At 40.8% G+C, this 18,980-nt stretch overlaps 1 protein-coding gene across 8 annotated transcripts in view; it reads right to left on the bottom strand.

Moving 5' to 3' along the window:
* The window catches only part of Aopep (aminopeptidase O (putative)), a 312,146-nt gene extending 296,974 nt beyond the window's left edge, over positions 1-15,172 (bottom strand). For 3 of the 8 annotated variants that reach the window (XR_009228491.1, XR_009228492.1, XR_009228494.1), the window contains exon 1: positions 15,092-15,143. The gene's annotated coding sequence lies outside the window, so the exon portion shown is untranslated. Of the gene's footprint in view, positions 1-15,091 lie in introns of all 8 variants that reach the window. The other 5 variants (XR_009228493.1, XR_009228497.1, XR_009228495.1 and 2 more) reach the window with 3 other exon arrangements.
* Between the last annotated feature and the right edge of the window lie 3,808 nt (positions 15,173-18,980).

Raw genomic sequence — 18,980 nt, 5'->3', positions numbered from 1 at the left:
CTAATTTATCATTGTCTATAAATATTCACACTGCAAACAGGACATAAATTAATAGAACTGGGTTACAGAGTTCAATAGGGCAAAAATAAAAGGATTGGGAAAATATGATAAAAATATTGGCTTTTCAGATATTTCCTCTGCTAAAAATGTCGAAGAAAGCTACTTAATAAAAACTATTTTTGAAATTCAGTCCTTAAAGATGTGAAAATATTTCCCATACTAAAAACAAATGTTTTTCTATAAAGAAACAGTAGCTACTCAGGTTCTTAGGAAAATGTATTTTATTTGCAAAAGGAAACTAAAGATATAGATTCCTCAAAGTACCATTAGAAGGGCTTCTAAATCCAATTCCCAATCACAACATAAATCCCCTCTAAAACACATTCACAAAGTCATCCAGTGACTATTTAAAAAGCTCTAGATGTATTTGATATTGTTGAAAAAACACAGCAACCAAATCACCCAAATACCCATCAAATGATGAGCAAAATGTGGTCTATCCACATGTTGGAATATTATTCTGCCATAAAAAGGAATGAAATATTGCCAAGCATGGTGGTACTCATCTGGTGGTACTCATCCCAGCAGCTCATGAGACTGAGGCAGGAGGCTTGCAAATTCAAAGCCAGCCCCAGCAAATTACGAACACCTTGTTTCTAAAAAAGCGGGAAGAGGCTGGATATGTGGCTCAATGGAAAATGTATGAACCTTGAAGACATTATTCTCAGTGAAGAACAAAGATAAAAAAAGGCCAAATGTTATGTAATTCCATTTACATGAAATATCCAGAGTAGGAAAGCTACAGGGGCAGAAGGTAGATAAGCAGGTCCCAGGGACCAAGGAAAAGGGAAAATGGGGAATGATGCTAAAGGCACAAGATTCCTTTTGCAGTGATGAAAATATTCTAAAATAAGACAGTGGTGATGGGTGTACGATTCTGGGAATATACTAAACCCCACTGAACTTCATACTCTGAGAGGGTGAATCTTATGGTCTGCACATATGTGTCAATAAAGCTGAGCAATAGGGAATAAAGGCTAGCAAACTACTTACACAAAGTTCTACAGTGATTTTTTTTAACAAATGATCTACAGAAGGTAGAAAATATTACTAAATTTGGAACAAAAGACTCAGTAAAAGCATACAAAGGATATTAGCAAGGACTGTTACAAGTTCAGTACTTCGAAAGGATTTTTAAAAGAGATACATACTGCTTGAAAGGAGATTTGCAGTTGAAGAGTCACATTATGCCAAGTCACATCTCCTTCCAATGCAATGGAGCACTTCCACTTTATAAGTTATTTTGTATGTTACTTTAAAGACTATTTCAAAACCCGTCAGCCCCGGGTGTGTGTTTAGAACAGCAGTTCCCAAACATCAGCCTACAGGCACCACCTCCAGCATCTCTGCCACCCTCAGGCTGTGCTGTTGCTGAGGATTTCTCCTAAACCCACCACCACTGACTTACCTTTTTTTTTTTTTTGTAACCTCATCTTAGGCAATAATGTGCATAAAATTATAAGTTCGATGTGTTAACTTATTTTTCACCATATACTAAAATAAACCTTTAGTAAATTCAAAATAAATTTGGAATATTTTAATAAATTTAATATATAGTGTGTATATATGTGTGTGTGTAAACACTTTAATCAACTTATCTACAACTTGAAAAACATTGTTTTTAAAAACTGCACACCTGGTAACATATTTATTACTTTTAAAAGTCACAGGAAAGTTAGAATGCTCAGGAAACCACTGTTCAGCAACATTTAGGACTATTCTGGTCCCTAAAGTGAAGCCCACATTCAGTGGGAACAACAGGACAAAGCATGTAGGGATAAAAGAAGAGTGAATGGTAAAGGACAGTGGTGGGCGGCAGGCCTTGAAGAGGGACAGCTGAGGAAGAGGGGTGCGGGTCTCCTCTACAAGTTCCAGAGGACAGTTGCTACTGCCACATTCTGCACATCAAACAGCACAGAGCCTGGAAGAGGCTGATGTGGCGAGCAGGGTTCTGCACGGCCCCTACGCCCCTCTGGCCAACACCGGTCACAAGTACACCGACTGACCGCCCCTGAAGCTGGCTGGCCTCATTCAGAAGTCATAGTGCAGGGGTGGGTTCCCAGGCGTTCCTAGTTGGGCATACGGCATTGCACAAGGCACCCCCACGGTGCACACTGGAGTCTGGACTCCTCTCCTTCCTACCTCCTTTCCACACTGCAAAGGGGATCCCTCTCCTGCTGGCAAGAACCCACTCCAACCGTCAGAGAACACACCTGTCTTTAATCTCCCCACTAAGCACCTGTAATTGCCTCCTGGTGGAGGAAGGCAGAGAATGGGGATGGGGGAGGGTGTCATTTCCTGTCCCTTTCTTGCCCATTCATCATTTTCCTGAAAGCTAGATATAACAATTTTATTTTGACAATTCTATGCAGAAAAATGAAATGTAAGTCACCTCAGACTTCATGTACATCTTGCCCGGACAGGGACCCCGGGCTCCAGCCTGGGGCTCATCAAACAGCATTTTCCAGCATTCCCCACAACTCAGGCCTGGGCACCAGGCCTGGAGACCCTGTGAAGAGCTGATTGCTTTGACAGTGGAAGAGTATGACAAAACCAATCTCCAGGGGTATTGTTTTAACTTCATGACTCATGACTTTTCAAATAATTTTATTCCTAGCATCTCTATATAGTTTTCCAGTGAATATTAAACAATCAGGTAACTTCATTACTAGCAATTAAGATTAATATTTTAATTAATATTCTCAGAAATTCATGAAAACATTTGTCTCACAGAATACAAGACAAAATTATAATCAGATACAACACCTCTCCTTGGAAATCTAGCAGAGTGTTTCTCAAAGTGTGGTGGGAGGGCTGCATGCAATAGAAATGATGTAGGGAGACAGCAGTGGGCTGGCAAGAGTGGAGTTTGAAATGCACTATGTGACACTGACTAGGTCAGAATTTCTGAGGGTGGTGGCCAATAATCCACATTTTAAATAAATCTCCAAACAATTCCTAAGTACCTAATGCCGCTTCTGCACTACTTGAACCAATTCTTCCCACCATAATGCCATGAAAACAGGACTCTCATAGGTCGTTGTATAGCTAAAGTTAATTTAAAAAAAATCAAGGAATAAATATTTAAGATAAGGTTGCAAGATAAAAGGCTCTCTTCCATTAGATTCTGGCTGAAGTTTGATTCCAGGTTGAACTGTAGCCATGAGGGGACACTCTCCACCTCAAGTACAATGCTACCTATTACTGTACCTAAAATGAAGCAATCTTTTCTGACCTTCACCTTAAAACACAGCACCCTCTGTAAGAGGAATGCCATCCCTACACAAAGATTAAAGGGTATTCTAGTGTAACTTCTCATTCATTATTTTTCAATGCTGGGTCTTTGACACTACAATCAGGTTGAATTGGTTGGGCCAGTAGTTCTCCAACTTGGTTGTGTGCTTGGGACTGCTGAAGATCTTGTTTAAAACAAAGGCTACTGGGCTCTAATAATCTGCATTCTAACAAGTCCCAGGAGATACTGGTAACGCTTGGTCCAGAGATGAGACTTTGAGAACCACTGGTTTAATCTAATGCTAGTCTCCTCCCAGCCAACATAATTTAGAATTCACTGTAAATTTCAATCACTGTAAATTTCAGATGTTTTCACCCAGCAATGCTCCAGCCAACATAATTTGGAATTCACTATAAATTTCAGTCACTGTAAATTTCAAATACTTTCACCTAGCAATGCTCCAGCCACTTGCTGTAGGGCTTCTCATGTAGGACTCTTAATGCTGAGTACATGGATTAAGTTCTTCAAATTTAAAAAAATGTGATAAGCAAGTCCTTTCTTGGCAACTCAAGGAATTAGGACCCTTCCTGTTCCTCCCCCAATTCCTGTCCTCTTTCTGACCCTACAGCCCCTTCCTACCCTGCACCCTCAGTCTTTCTGTCCTATTGTATACTTCCTAAAGCAGGAAAGCCATAGGAAGGGCAGAAGGTCCCTCTGTTCCTGTCCTACGGAACTGCACTTTCTTAGCCAGAAAGCAAGACATGTTCCCCACACCTAGAAATTTATTTGGTGATCACACCACAGGACTGCAGCTGTACAGATGGAGTCAGCAGTGAGTAATGCACCTAGGAGGAAAACGAGGTCAAGGGTAAACTCAAGAGTCTCTAGAATATCAGAATCCCTCAGAACTCAATATTTACATTCTGGTTCTTTGAGGGAATAAATGTACTCTATAACACAGATTTCCCATTCAGAGGTAGATTTAGAATTTGCACAATGCAAAAGGGTACCCTGTTCTCTTGAAGTAGCTTTTGACTCCATCTCATCAAGATTTAAATATACATTCCCAGCATCAGGTTGTAACTGACAAACTGAACATGGGTTCAGTTCATCCTTCCCAAGACAAGCAGTTTCTAGAAAGTAAAAAGTTCTCAGGAGCAAGGTAAGAAAATGTATTTGCCTCAGTTTAAACATCTTTGGAAGATCTTCAGGAGTTCAGTCATCTTTTAAATTTAAACATACAGCTGATACTTAATTCGGGGACCACGCTAAAACTATTTAGGAAGTTTTATTTTATTTATTACTTTTAAAGTAAGTTTATTTTCCTTTTAAATTCAATTCCTTATATAGGCTAAGATACATATGCTTAAGAAAAAAGTGTAAACCTGGAGAATAAATATAGAATTACACCAAAATGGAAGGAACTTAAGAATGTTTTTTAAAGTGTCGGCAATAAGCTGGTTAAATTTTGTAAAAACTACATTAACATTATAATTTACCATGTAGTATAAAAATATGGCTTTTTACAATTATTGTTTTAAAAAAATGACTATACACAACAAATACTCTAACCATAGTGTTTTCCAGAACCTGAAATGCCCTCTTCATTTGAGAAGATGTTAAGCAATACTCCAAATCAAAAAGATTTGTTACAAACAAAAAAGTCCTTCCAACAAAGTCCTTCGGTATCCATTTGCTCAAATGTGACCACTGATCTTAGATTTGGCCAAACACTGAGCATGGTTGCAGAAGGCACACAGACTGCTCTGTGTCATCTGCCACTAGAGAGCAACCACTGAGATGTAATCCTGCTGCTTTTTAAAGTGCAAAACAGTTCTGCCTGCTTTCATGTCTATATTCTATATTCAGTATGAATGTTCATTTCCATGGTCTGGAAAGAACAATCCATTTCTCTTTTGAGGTGTTAAATATTAAACATAAAAATAAATCAGGTCTTCTTTTGAGAAATGTCTGTTTAGTGCTTTTGTCCGTTTATTGACTGGGTTGTTTTTTAGTTTTTGTGGTGCTAAGTTTTTTTGAGTTCTTTATATATCCTGGATATTAACCCCTGTCAAAGGAGTAGTTGACACAGATCTTCTCATTCTGTAGGCTCTGTCTTTACACTCTTAACTGTTTCCTTTGCTGTACAGAGGCTTTTTAATGTAATGCCATCCCACTCATTGATTCTTGGTTTTATTTCATACATTGTCGAAGGGACTACAAATTAGTACAACCACTTTGGAAAGAAGCATGCAGATTCCTCAAAAGACTACAAATAAAACCACTAAATGACCCAGCTATCCCACTCCTTGGTATTTATCCAAAAGAACTAAAGTTAGCATATTATAGTGATACAGGAACAGCAATGTTTATAGTAGTGGAATTCACAATAGCCAAATTATGGAACCAGTCTGGATACCCATCAACAGATGAATGGATAAAGAAAATATGCTATTTTACTCATCCATAAAGAAGAATGAAATTATGGCATTTGCTGGCAAACGGATGGAGCTGGAGAACATCATGTTAAGTGAAATAAGCCACACTCAGAAAGTCAAAAGTCAAATGTTTTCTCTCATATGTGGAAGCTAGAGCAAAATAAGCGGGGAGGGAAGGGTGGGTAGGTGAATCCATAAAAATAGAGGTGAGATCAGCAGAGGAAGAGGGGTTTGAGGAAAAGGAGGAACTACAGAATGAAACTGACATATATGAATATGCCACAGTGAGTTCTACCTTTATGTACATCTCTAAGGCACCAATTAAAAATACATAAATAGAAGGAAGACCAGTAAAGTAGAGGAAGGGGAACAGGGTAGGCAGGGAAAGAAGAAGAAAAAAGGTCTGTGTGAAACATTGTTCACTACTCTTTATCAAGGTAATAAGTTAACTTTTCTTTTAGAAATGGTCACATTTGAGCTGGGAGCAGTGGTGCATGTCTGCAATCGCAGCTACTTGGGAGGCTAAGGCAGGAAGATGGTAAGTTTGAGGACAGCGTGAACAACTCTGTCTCAAGAAAATTGTTTTAATTTTTTACAGGCTGAGGATGTGAGAGCGCATTTGACTAGCACGTGCAAGGCCGGGGTTTAATTCCCAGTACTGAGAAGGAAGGAAAGGAGGGAGGGAAGGAGAGAGGGAAAAGAAAATAAATTATCATATTTAAGTATGGAAATAAGGTTATAAAAATCACCATTAATCATTAGTAGGAAATACATAGGACATTTACCTATTATAGAAAATTCTTTATAGAAGCCACCTTTTAAACTATATCAAACAGATCAACTTCCATAAAAATCACCTTGATGAACATCCAGTTAAAATGTCAAGGCTTGTAATACCACCTAGTTACTTCCTATTTTGCAATGAACATTAATGACACCATAACAAAACCTATGTCAGCTTGTGTCTGTGGGTAACATTTTGGGTCTTGTTTTTAATGCTTTGCTAAAAGAAGTAGAAGTTAGTACCCATTCTTTCTTGATGAATAATGCCAGCTAAGCTGGTTAGGAAAAAACAAAATCAAAAAACAAAAACAAGTTTACTGAAAGTATGGACTTAGGAAAGATTATTAAACACAGATTCTATCAGTTGCTTATAACCTGTTTACTGAATCCACTGTAACTGGTTCTCAACCAACATTGCACATACATATAAGTACATGATAAAAATAAATATGAAACAATAAGGAGCAAAAGGCAACAAAATAATGAGTACAAGGCAGAGGAAAGAGAAAAGCTTCTAAGAGTTGTAAGATTTAAGGATATGTTAACACTTCCACCAAGGAGAACAGACTTCATAATCTGATACCCAAATTCAAAAGAAATGCTCTGAAATTAGGTCATCCAGCACAGGAACCAGGGCTTTTTGAAAAGTATTATAGTTAGAGGCAAAAGATCAGAAAAAGAAAATATTGAAAAAGTAAAAAGAACTACTTACCTAGAAATTGCTATTAAAAACATGCTGAATAAATTTCATAGATTTTAAAACCCTATAGGAGGGGGGTGCGAGTTAAAGAAAAGGCCTATGTCAGAAAAGAGCTTTGAAGCTCTTCCAGGATGGAGAGCAGCGTCAGCTCAGGCTTACTTCAGAAACTCAGGCTGTCCCATCAACCACGTCCACTTGCTCCATAACTACCCAATTGGTAAATGACCCTTAAAATGACCTACTTGGCACCAACACTCTTCACCTTCACTCCACTCAGCTACTCAGCAAACCAATGCTCCTTTTTTTTTAACCTTAGAAGATACGTGGTTTATTATATATGAATTTCCCCTTATAGATGAATCTGAGGTTAAAAATTGGTTTTTGAGGGCTGGGGCTCAGTGGTAGAGCAGTAGCTCAGTGGTAGAGCGCCTGCCTCGAACGTGTGAGGCACTGGGTTCGATTCTCAGCACCACATAAAAATAAATAAAGACACTGTGTCCATCTATAACTAATTTTTTTTTAAATTGGCTTTTGAAATGTTTGAATTATGCCATTTAAATAAGTAGTTATTTTACCCTTTTAATTGCTTTTTAAAAAAATCTTACTTAAGAATTAAAAAAAAAAGAAAAAGTGTTTCATTCTCATTCTGTCCAGAGAGAAAAAGGGAGATACTGTATTTCACCATTTGGTATAGAATCTCAGTGAAAAATAGAGGTTTATTCTCAAACAGCATGTAGGTTAACAATATTTTGAGTCAAGAAATAAAAAACATAACTCTTTTCAACATAATTATTCAACAAGTTCATGGAGGCCAGACAATAGTGATCAGCTGTTGGGCCCAGGCTGCTGCTCTGCTCTCTCGAGGAAACTGGTAGACTCTGTTTATAAAACAAAAAACAGAGGGAAGGCCATTAGACTGCCCCTGACATCTTCATTATCTGGAACAGCTCCACCTCTGAAATATTCCACGTCAACAGTCCAACTTCAGACAAGACCTCCTGTCTCTTCATCTCCTGCTTACCTACCGACATGTACTCCACTGAAGACTCTGATCCCTGAGCTTCTCCACTGTACCCATTCATCTGCTCCCTGACTCCAGGGCAGTGGTTCTCAGCTGGAGTGACTTTGCCTCTCCAAAGACAGTTGGCAATGTCTGGAGACATTTTTGATGCTCACAACTGGAGGAGGCTGCTACCAGCATCTAGAAGGTAGAGGCCAGACGTGTTGCAGAACATCCCACAGTGCACAGGCGAGAATTACAAATGCTCTGGACGTTGAGAAGCCCTGCTCCACACGGCCTTCTTCTATAACATGGTCCCTTTGTTCAGTGACTCTTGGAACAGTTTAACCTCAATTCTACTGTCCTTTCATCTTTCTGACAAAAATGTTCCATAAAACCAAAACCTCAATCAACTGACTCATCCAAATTTTCTACTTCTCAATTTGGCCTACCAAGTTCAACAAAAGCTAAATAAATAAATCACCCAGCCACAAGAATGGCTGCCTCTATATATTCAAATTCTCACTTTGGTGGGACTCTTAACATCACCAGACAGGTAACCCTTTATGTGCGTCTCCAGTCTTCCCCTCAACTCCTATCTGTTCTCCTCAATGATTATTCTAAACTTTAGTACTTCCCTCAATCCCTGCCCAACCGAACCAACACTCGGCGTCAGCAAACTCATTTCCTTCATTTAAGAACTTTTGCTTCCATCAGACGAGAACTTCCACACATTTCTCCACCATCCCACAAATTCATCTGTCTGTCCCCGCCCTTCTGCCCAGGCCTCCCAGGAGAGTAGAAGTGTCCCCCATGTCCCCGTATAGACCTGACCATGGCCTCTGCTCTGGATATCCTCCCTTGGCCTCCTCTGGGTCCCTGCCTCATCAATCACCCTCTACCTCCACTTCCTCCTCTTGCCAGCCCTTTTCACCTGAGCAGAAGTAAATGTTCCAATTTCCTCCTGGGGCAAAAAGCCCACGAATGAACAAAGCCTCCCCTAATTCCTCCTCCCCCTCACTCTTTCTCCTTACTCCACACCACTTTTGGTCCACTGCCCGCTGCTCACTAGAACTCCACAGCAGAGGCAAATGACTTCTTGTTAGTCAACTCTGGGTTCTTCCATCCTTGATTTTGGAGCTTTAATGCAGATTGCCAAGCCCTCTCTTAAGATTCTCTCATTTACTATTTGTGGTTACATGCTCCCCTTTATATTTCCCCACCTCTTTAGTTCTTCTCCCAGTTCTTAGATGATGGTGTCCTGCAGGTCTGGCTTCAAATCTCATGACTAGACTGTGCAATCCATGCCCCAGTAGCTTCAAATCCAATCCCCAATCCTGACCTCTTTTAACTAAGTTTTCCTAGCCAATGACACCACCCCCTTCCCAGAATACTGCAACCTTCCCAAATTTCTTACTCTCACACATACAACCAAGTCATGTTAGTTTATAATCCATGTATCTGGGATCTGTCCTATCAGATCATTCTCTCTGCAACCTGCCTAATACAGGTCATTATCTCCCATCCAGAACATCTAAGAAGAATGATAAATATACATGAATAAAAAAAAAAAAAATGGAGGTTCCTTTTATAAGCAAGAATGCTACACAAATACAATGACATAGGATTCAAAGGAACACAGAACACTGGAATTCATTTTTAAAGAATGAATTCTTATACCAAAAGAATTTAGACAGATCATTTAATCAGCCAGGCTTGGGATTCCCAACTACCCAATAAAGAGTAAAAGAGATAAATATAAGGACCTGAGAACCATAACATTCATTTTGTGATTTTATTTCTAACAGACATTACAGATAGTTCATACCTCTAAATATATGCTATACTTGTGACATATGCAAGATATTATTGGTGCCAAAAGGCATGGCTGATTTGTCTCCTTTGATGCCAAAATGTATCAGGCATATCCTGGTTTCCATCACTTTCAAAAACGAAACCTTCAATTGCAAATGTCAAAGAAATAAAATGTAAGCAAAAAAAAAAAAAAAGCCAAGAAAAATCATGATGAAATTGATTGTGTGTGTGTGTGTGTGTGTGTATGCTAGTTCAAAATAATTTCACCAGGAATCAAGTAACACAGAGTAATGAGTTAGTAGTAAAATGAAGTGCCATAAACCATTCTGACAGTCACTAACATTATGAAAACAGCTCTTCCTACCAGAGAATTCTCATAGTGTGAAAGTCAAATACAGCACAATACATATGCAATACGAGATCATAAAAAGATTCAGGGTCTGCTTTTCAAAGATCAGGTTCTCAGAGAAGGATAAGAACTAAGCTGTAAAAATGCAGTCTGAATTCCACTTGAATACTATCATCCCAATCAAATGAGGCGCACCTGTTACTCTTTTGACATTTTGAGTTCAGTTCTTTCATTGTCTACTAAGCTTGAAGTAATTCTCAATTTTAAAGCAGGTATAAAAGGAGAAGGTATAAGAAGAGGGTGTCAGGCAAAACAACTACAAAGTTGATACTGACAGACCCTAGGGATAAATGAGCTCTGGAGCCAGAGACCCCAAGTTCAAATTTCACTTTCACCACTTACCAATCTTGTCATTTTAATAGTTCACTTAATTTACCTATATTTCATTTTCCTCATTCTGTATAACAGAAACAAAACAGTACCAACTTCCTATGTAAAGTGGATTGGACAATCCTGACTCATTGTAAACACTATAGAGATGTCAAGGAGTGCTATCAGTAGTGTTAGTTTCTTTACTAGTTTTGGACTGTATATCACGTGAGAGGGAAAATTACAGCACATGCCCAGACTCCAGTCTACCATTGGACACCAGGAATTTTGTTCATAGTTCAAAAATGATATCATTTCAGCTGATATCTCCCACCTGGATCCTCTAGGAGCTCGTAATCAAATCAAATCACCAAGACCATATCATAGAAGATGAGAAATATAAAGAAGCATAATTCAATATACAGTTTATCTATACAATGGAAAATTATTCAGCCTTTAAAAGGAATATAGTTCTCACATGTTACAACAGGAATCAACTTTGAAAAAATTATGCTAAGTGAAAGCAGCCAGTCACAGATGAACAAATATCATCACACTACTTTAACTACATGAGGTACCTAGAATAGGCAAACTCAGAAACTTAAGGCAGAATGGAGCTTGCCAGAGCAGGAGAGACGAGGAAAATGAGAATTAACTGTTTAATGCTTAGTGGGTGCAAAATTTCTTTCTTTCTTTTTTAAGTGACCTTTTTTTCTTTAAATATTGTTTTTAGTTGTAGATGGACAATACCTTTATTTATTTGTTTATGTGGGGCTGAGGATAAAAACCAGTGCCTCACACATGCGAGGCAAGCACTCTACCACTGAGCCACAATCCCAGCCCTCTTTCTTTTTTTTTTTTTTCCCCTCTTTCTTTTTTTTAAATGGTACTGGGGATTGAATCCAGGCAAGCTTAACCACTGAGCTACTTTGTATTTTTTGTTTTGAGACAATCTGGCTAAACTGCTGAGACAGGCATTGAACTTGCAATGTTCCTGCCTCAGTCTCAAAAATTGCTGGGATTACAGGTGTGTACCACCATGCCCAGCAAGGACAGAGTTTCTGTTTGGGATGATGAAAATGTTCTGGAAATGGATGATGATGATTGCACAACACTGTGAATATGCTTAATACCTCTGAACTGTATACTTAGGAAATGGCTAAAACTGTACATTTCGATGTGTATATTTTACAATAAAAAGAATCATTAAAAATGTACAGCACATAAAACACATATGAGCCTTAATGGTATTAATATAAAGGACAAACTACTCATCCTTAAGTTCCTAACTAAGGACACCACAGGAGTCAATATCAACTCTTAACTGACCTTGGTTTAAAGTACACACCTAAAGATGAGTATATACCCTGAAATTTTCATATGGAACATTATTTCACTTTGTTGATTAGGTAACCCTTTTAGCTCCTTAAAGGTAGAAAGGGAAGGAGAACTATACTGAGGACACCCGTGTTTACACAAGGCCAATATAAAGCTCCACTTCAAATACCTCAAGTAAGATAACAAAGACACAATAAAAGTGAATTTAATAAATTAACATCTATCCAGAATGGCTTGGAATGAAGGATTATAGTTAGGATAATTTAACTATCTAATAAACTGGTAATTACCATATCAAATATCATTCAAAGAACAATAATTTTCAAAGAACTAGAATGTAAATTCCAAAGACCTAAAGGCAAGACCAGCCTGATAATAAAAGCAGCACTCATGTAGCCTTGAAATATGCTTAGCTTTGTTCTAAGCTTTTTTTTAGAGAGAGAGAGAGAGAGAGAAAGAGAATTTTTTTTTTTTTTTTTGTAGATGGACACAACACAATGCCTTTATTTTTTTTTTTTTTTATGTGATGCTGAGAATCGAACCCGGGTCCCACCCATGTTAGGCGAGCACTCTACCGCTGAGCCACAATCCCAGCCTATAAGCTTTTTATATATGTATCAACTCATCTTCTAAGTATTCTTCTCATTCCTATTTTACAAACGATGAAACTGAGGTATATAAGGGTCAGGTATACATGGGACATATACCTTGCATGGGCTCACTGAGCTGCTAATAACAAGAGAGAGAACCAGAACATAAAATCTAGAAGTGTGGTTCTGCCATGTGTATTTTAACCACTTATTCATTATCTGTTGGTGACAATAATAAGGGATGGACCACAAGTATAAGCAAACTCAAAATACAAGGCAGTTTAGGAGTCAAATACAATAAAAGTCCCAAAGAAACCACCAGATCGCCACACAAGGTAACACACGATGTCCATGACTGCATAAAGGAAGGTGAAGTCTGTTCAGTACACTTAATGTTTAAGAAGACAAGAAACTGTTTAGCACTTAAAAAAAAAATGTAGCCAAAAGCCAATGATTTTCACTTCTACACAAAAGGTAAATACAAAAGGTATTTACTAAGCAATCTTTTTCACCATTTATCTCAGGGATTTGTTTGTCTGTTTGGTTTGTTTTTTGCAGTACTGAGAATTAAACCCAGAGTTCACATGTGGAAGACAAGCACTCTATCAACTAAGAGACATCCCAGCCCTTTCTATTTTTGGTTTTGAAACAGGGTCTAAGTTGCCCAGGCTGGTTTCCAACTCGTCATCCTCCTGCTTCAGCATCCCAGTCACTCAACCATGTGCCACCAAGGTTGCCATTGTGTGTGTGTGTGTCTCTGTGTGTGTGTGTGTGTGTGTTGCATATGCATGCACAGGAGGATCACCAATTAAACTATCCAGGTGTTTTAATTCCAGGAATATGAGAACTTAATAAAAGATACTAGAAAGTGTCAAATCATTCGGATATTTGAGTGAATAAACTCATAGAATTGTGTGTGACTATTATTAGAAAAAAAAACTACACAGAATCTAGTGTTTGATCACTATTAGAGTTTCTTAAAAAAAAAAAAACATGAACAGTGGCACATGCCTGTAATCACAGTGACTCAGGAGGCTGTGGCAGCAGGATTGTGAGTTCAAAGCCAGCCTCAGAAACTTCGGGAAGCCTTAAAGAACTCAGTGAGACCCTGAATAAAATACAAAATACAAAAACGGGCTAAATAAAATACAAAAACGGGCTGGGGAATGTGCCTTAGTAGTTGAGCTCCCCTGGGTTCAATCCCAGGTATCAAAAGGGGAAAAAATCCTTTAAGTCATAGGTAGACCTAAATTTTAATGGTGGCTCTGCTATTTAGTTGCTGTAAACATTCAACAAGTCAATTTCACAGATTTTTTTTTCCTCTGTAAATTTGGGGATAAAAATTCCTAACTCGCAAAGCTTTTGTGGGAGCTAAAGAGAAAACACACACAAAGTGATGGACACAGTCCCTGGGAAACAGCAGATGGTCCGACAATGAACAAGAACTATTCTTCTCTGCCTTATTCTACTTTGTGCCCCAAATATTAGAAGAACCTAATTTTACCAATCAGCAAATCATTGGCAGACTTCTCAGAATGCGAGGAAGTACGATATACTCCTTTCAAAAATGGAACATACAGAGGGTACTAGAAAACAAAACCATCAAGGAGCCCAAGAATAGCAGAATTCTGCTTCTTACTTCATTTACCCAACACTTACTCCGGTTGGTTTTGTAATAACCCATATTATTCCTGTCGAGCAATATGAATCCCGTGGTTACCATCTAAACATTCCTAGACAGTCTGTCACTTTTTCGGGGGCTCCCTTTGCAAGGTAACTGTCCTCATTGCTTGAAAACCAAAAGGAAACCCAGAGGCAAGGAGCATTTTAATGAAATGCTGTTTACTGTTCATGCACCTCGGCAGCTGATTGGCTCCCATGTGGATCATTGTCACAATAGACGTGCACAGTACTGCGCCACCGCCGCCACCGCCAGGCCCCCGGCCCCCGCGAAGACGTGCGCGAGGGCGCCAGCTCCAGACTGCCAGGGAAGGCGCGCTCTTCGGCGACACCCAACTCGGAACTCGGCGCTTCCGACCCTGGTCCCGGGGCGGCGGGAGGGCGTGCGCAGGTGGCAGGAACCGACTCGGACCCGCCAGTCTGCTCAGCACAGGCTGGGGACGCGCGGGACGGGGGACGCGGGCCCGCGGGGAGAGGAGGCGGCCGCAGATGAGGCTGAGGCGGCGGGAGAGCGGGGTCCGGGCCCCTCGCCCGGCCGGGGGCTGGGGGGTCCCGCTGGGGTGCCCAGGGCGGGTTACCGCCCCCGAAGTCCCGGGAGCTGAGGGGAAGGGGGTCTCTGCTGCCAGAGCAAAAGCGACGCAGGAGCAGGCGTCCGGCCGCCAGCAGGACAGGGCGCTGCTGTCGCCGGCGAGGACGAGAGAAAGGCGGGGACCCAACCCGGGCGCACAGGTTACCTGGCTCGACCGCCTGCCCGCCGGCCTCCACTTCCGCGGTCCCGGGGTTACCACGGGCGACCCGGCACGCGCCGCGTGACGTCATCCGCGCGCGCCCGGCCCGCCCCCCGGGAAGCGCGGGGCTAGGCGGAGCACTACCGGAGTCCGCGCAAGCGCAGTGCGGGCTGGTCTGGGTGCTTCGAAGTGTCGGAGTCCCCTGTAGCCTGGCTGCTCCTGACCGCAGGATCTCCTGGGCACTTAAGAAAAAAACGCTATTGAAATACACGTGTGCACTTCTTATCCCTCGGTCACCTCCGCCGTGTGCAGTGGTGGTGCACACTCGCGCGCTCCAGGGCAGTTGAGCCCCGCAGTGTGCCCGCAAGCACTGTTAGAGATCACGGGGACACGGAGGGGTTCGAGACAGAACACGGAGATTATCTTCTACTTGAGGAAGCGGACTTTCAGTGGCTGCAGTATTTTTGCTCTATTTATGCGTTCTTAGAGATAAATGGGTGCAAGGAAAAGTGAATTGCGCAGAAGCTGAAGGAGAGCGGCTGCCTCTTTAATCTGAGCCTTCTAAAGAGGCTCCTTAAAGTGGGATGAGAAGGAGCCAGCTCTGCGAAGATCTGAGGGAAGAGCAGCCACCATAAGGATCTGTGTGTGTTAAGTATGGGGAGGAGGCCACCTGCAGTCGGTGCCCTCGAGAAAGAAGTTAGGGGAAGAACAGAGGATGAGATCAACAAGGCGAGGAGAGGCCTGATCATGCAGAGACGTTCTGGGCTGTTGTAAGGAGCTTGCATCTATTTCAGATGTAGCAGAAAGCTAGTGATGTGAGAGGGACAGGATCTAGCATTATAAGACTATCTGCTGAGTGTGTGTGTCTGGTGACCTGCTGGGAGGCAATGATTGGTGAAGAAAGACAAGTTGCTTTTGCCAAGATCAGGAAAGATGCCATTGAGAGAGATGGACAAGTTTAAGGAATAATTTGGAATAGGTATATGTGACCCGCTCGAGATGGATTAGAAGAAGGTGATCAAGAAAAGGAAGGCGTCAGAAATGACTCCTAAATTCTGGGATGAGCAAAATAGCTATATCATACAATACAGACAAGATTTGTTCCTCCTTTCAACCCTAATTCCTTTGCCTCCTTCTCCTCTTACCTCTGACCATCTCCCTCAGTTTCTTTCCCTTAACCCTTTTCCCCCTTGGTGTTATGCTAATCAGAGCCTATAAATCCAAATCCTTCAGCATCCTTGAGGTTAGCATGAAGGAACAAAGCCTATGGATGGAGACAGAAGAATTGAAGCTCTTGATCTCCTCACCTCTAGTTGACTTTTGCCAACCAGGAATGCCAGCCCAGTGATGTTGGGTCTTCTAATTTTGTAAGAGAAATGATTATAAAGAGATTTACATGAAATCTCTCAAATTTTAAACTTTTGTCAGTAACTCAAATTTTGTTAAACTTTTGTTGTGGATGAAGCAAAACACATCTGCTGGCCAGATGAGGCCTGCAGGCTACAACTTTGCCTCTCAATGGATAATTTTCCAGAGTGATAACTTTGTTCTTGTGTGACAATTCCAGGAAGCTGGCAACTCTCAACTCACTCCACCCAAAGCTTTCTAAAAATTTTTTATTCAAATACCCCAGTTCCACTTAGAGGTCTAGTTGACGTTTGAAAAGTTAAATTATCCTCTTCCCATGCCGCATGTATTCTCTCAGTTTTCATCAATACCCACCCAGTGCCCAGTCTGAAATCCAGGGTCATCCCAGACACTTACCGCTCGTCCACAGTCCATCCCATATTTATGGCATCTGTCCTGCACCTTTGTCCTTGTTAACCCCTGCCCTTTTCACACCTTTCTTGGGGTGAGTTGCTTGACTTCCTTACGCTTCGTTTTCTCATTTATAATGAGAGAATTGAACTAGATCATTCCTAAGATCTGATCCATTTGTAAAATTCTGCTTAATTAAGTCACCAAATATATCAGAATAGTTGCCTAGAATTTGAGGAGGTCTTTCTCCAGCCATGACATTGCCAAGGATGTTGTGACTAGAATGACTGGAAAGATTGGACTTGATGTTCGCTCCCCCGCTGTGATTTGGTGGATTGGATTTCATTTGAAAAGAATTTCTGATGTGGCTCAGGTGAATGAGTCCACTAGAGGAGTGAGTGACAAAGCTCACTGACTGTCCCTCAATATCCAGTCTCTTCTTCCTAGTAGCAAACCTCCAACTTTAAGTAATGGAAGGGCCTTATTTTAGCTTGTCGTATATCCAGAAGAAAAACATTTTTTTGAGCTGTGGCCCTTTGACGAAGATCTGACTAATGGCTGTAAAAGAAATGTGGCAAGTCATGATGACTATCTTTAAAAAACATCAGTTTCTCTTCTCGTCCTCCTTCCTTTGATTGGGATGCAGATGTGCCAGCTACTTCTAAAGCTGTATGTCAACTTCATGGATCGTATGTCATCTTTCAGAGCCTTATGGGAGAGATAAAAATCTGGTCTCTGAGGACTTTTGTTTTGTTTAAAGATTTTGACAGGCTGGGATTGTAATTCAGTGGTAGAGCACTTGCCTAGTATGTGTGAGGCACTGGGTTTGATCTTCAGCACCACATAAAAAATAAATAAAGGTATTGTGTCCATCTTCAATTAAAAATTTTTAAAGAAGATTTTGTCTTTGGGGCTGGGGTTGTGGCTCAGTGGTAGAGCACACTCGCCTGGAATGTGAGAGACCCTGGGTTCGATCCTTAGCACCACATAAAAATAGATAAACCAAATAAAGATATTGTGTCCATATATAATTAAAAAAAATTTTTAAAAGATTTTGTCTTTGAATTCTAGAATCAGACAACACTTCATTCCATAAAATGAAATAAGTATGTCCCTGAGGATTTTTTGAATAGGGCCACTGTTTAAGTCAGCTTTTTCACTGCTGTGACTAAAGGATCCAACCAGAACAACTACAGAGGAGGAAAAGTTTATTTGGAGGCTCATGGTTTCAGGGGTCTCAATCCACAGATGGCAGACTCCATGCCTTGGGGCTCAAGTTGAGGCTGAACCACGTGGCGTAAGGCACACCCGCAATTCCCACCTTCTCTGATCACACCTCACCACTTCAGTTACTACTCCTTAATCCCATCAGGGGATTAATTCACTGGTTGGGCTAAAACTCTCAGAACCCAATCATTTCTCCTCAGAACCTTCTTGCATGTCTCCCATATAGCTTTTGAGGGACACCTCACATCCAAACTACAACAGCTACCATACCAATTTTGAACTATCTGCCTCTGTATTTTCCAAAAGAAATAAGCTGCTCTTTTATTGAAGTCACTTTATTTTGGGTCTGTTTCTTCCATCAGATCTAATTCTAACTGATATGACGATTAGGCATCCCCCCCACACACCCCTCAAAAAAAAACAGGAAAAGCATTTGCAGCTTTTATGCAGACCTGATGGGAAGAAACAGGGTCCTCTTGAAGGAGATAGAGACACACATTGGCCTATAAGAAGGATTGCCTGAGGCAGTAACTCCTAAATTCAGTTTCTTAATAATGCAAGCACTTGATCATTTCTAGACCCATTCATCAGAGCCTGCCTGGTATCCCCACGTTTCCCTACTAACAGAACCCTTATTCAATGAAGAAAACCCATTTACATGAGTCCACTAGAGGAGTGAGTGACAAAGCTCATTGACTGTCCCTCAATATCCAGTCTCTTCTTCCAAGTAGCAAACCTCCAACCTCAGAGAAGATAGGTCCCTTCTCCAGCCCAGTGGATAAATCATAATAAATTGAACCCGGTTATGAAATCCCATTCCCCACTACTCCATGTTCATGGTCCTAGCTCTCTTACAGCTGATGATGGCCACGTGGCCAAATCTGGCCACTGAGCCAGAAGGAGAGGTGCC

Source organism: Marmota monax, unplaced genomic scaffold (assembly GCF_021218885.2).
Source record: "Marmota monax isolate L192 unplaced genomic scaffold, Marmota_monax_Labrador192_F-V1.1 WCK01_AAM20220418_F8-fsc00180, whole genome shotgun sequence".
Taxonomy (NCBI): Eukaryota; Metazoa; Chordata; class Mammalia; order Rodentia; family Sciuridae; genus Marmota; species Marmota monax.
Note: the sequence above shows the minus strand (reverse complement) of the source record. Positions and strands in the feature narration are given on the sequence as shown.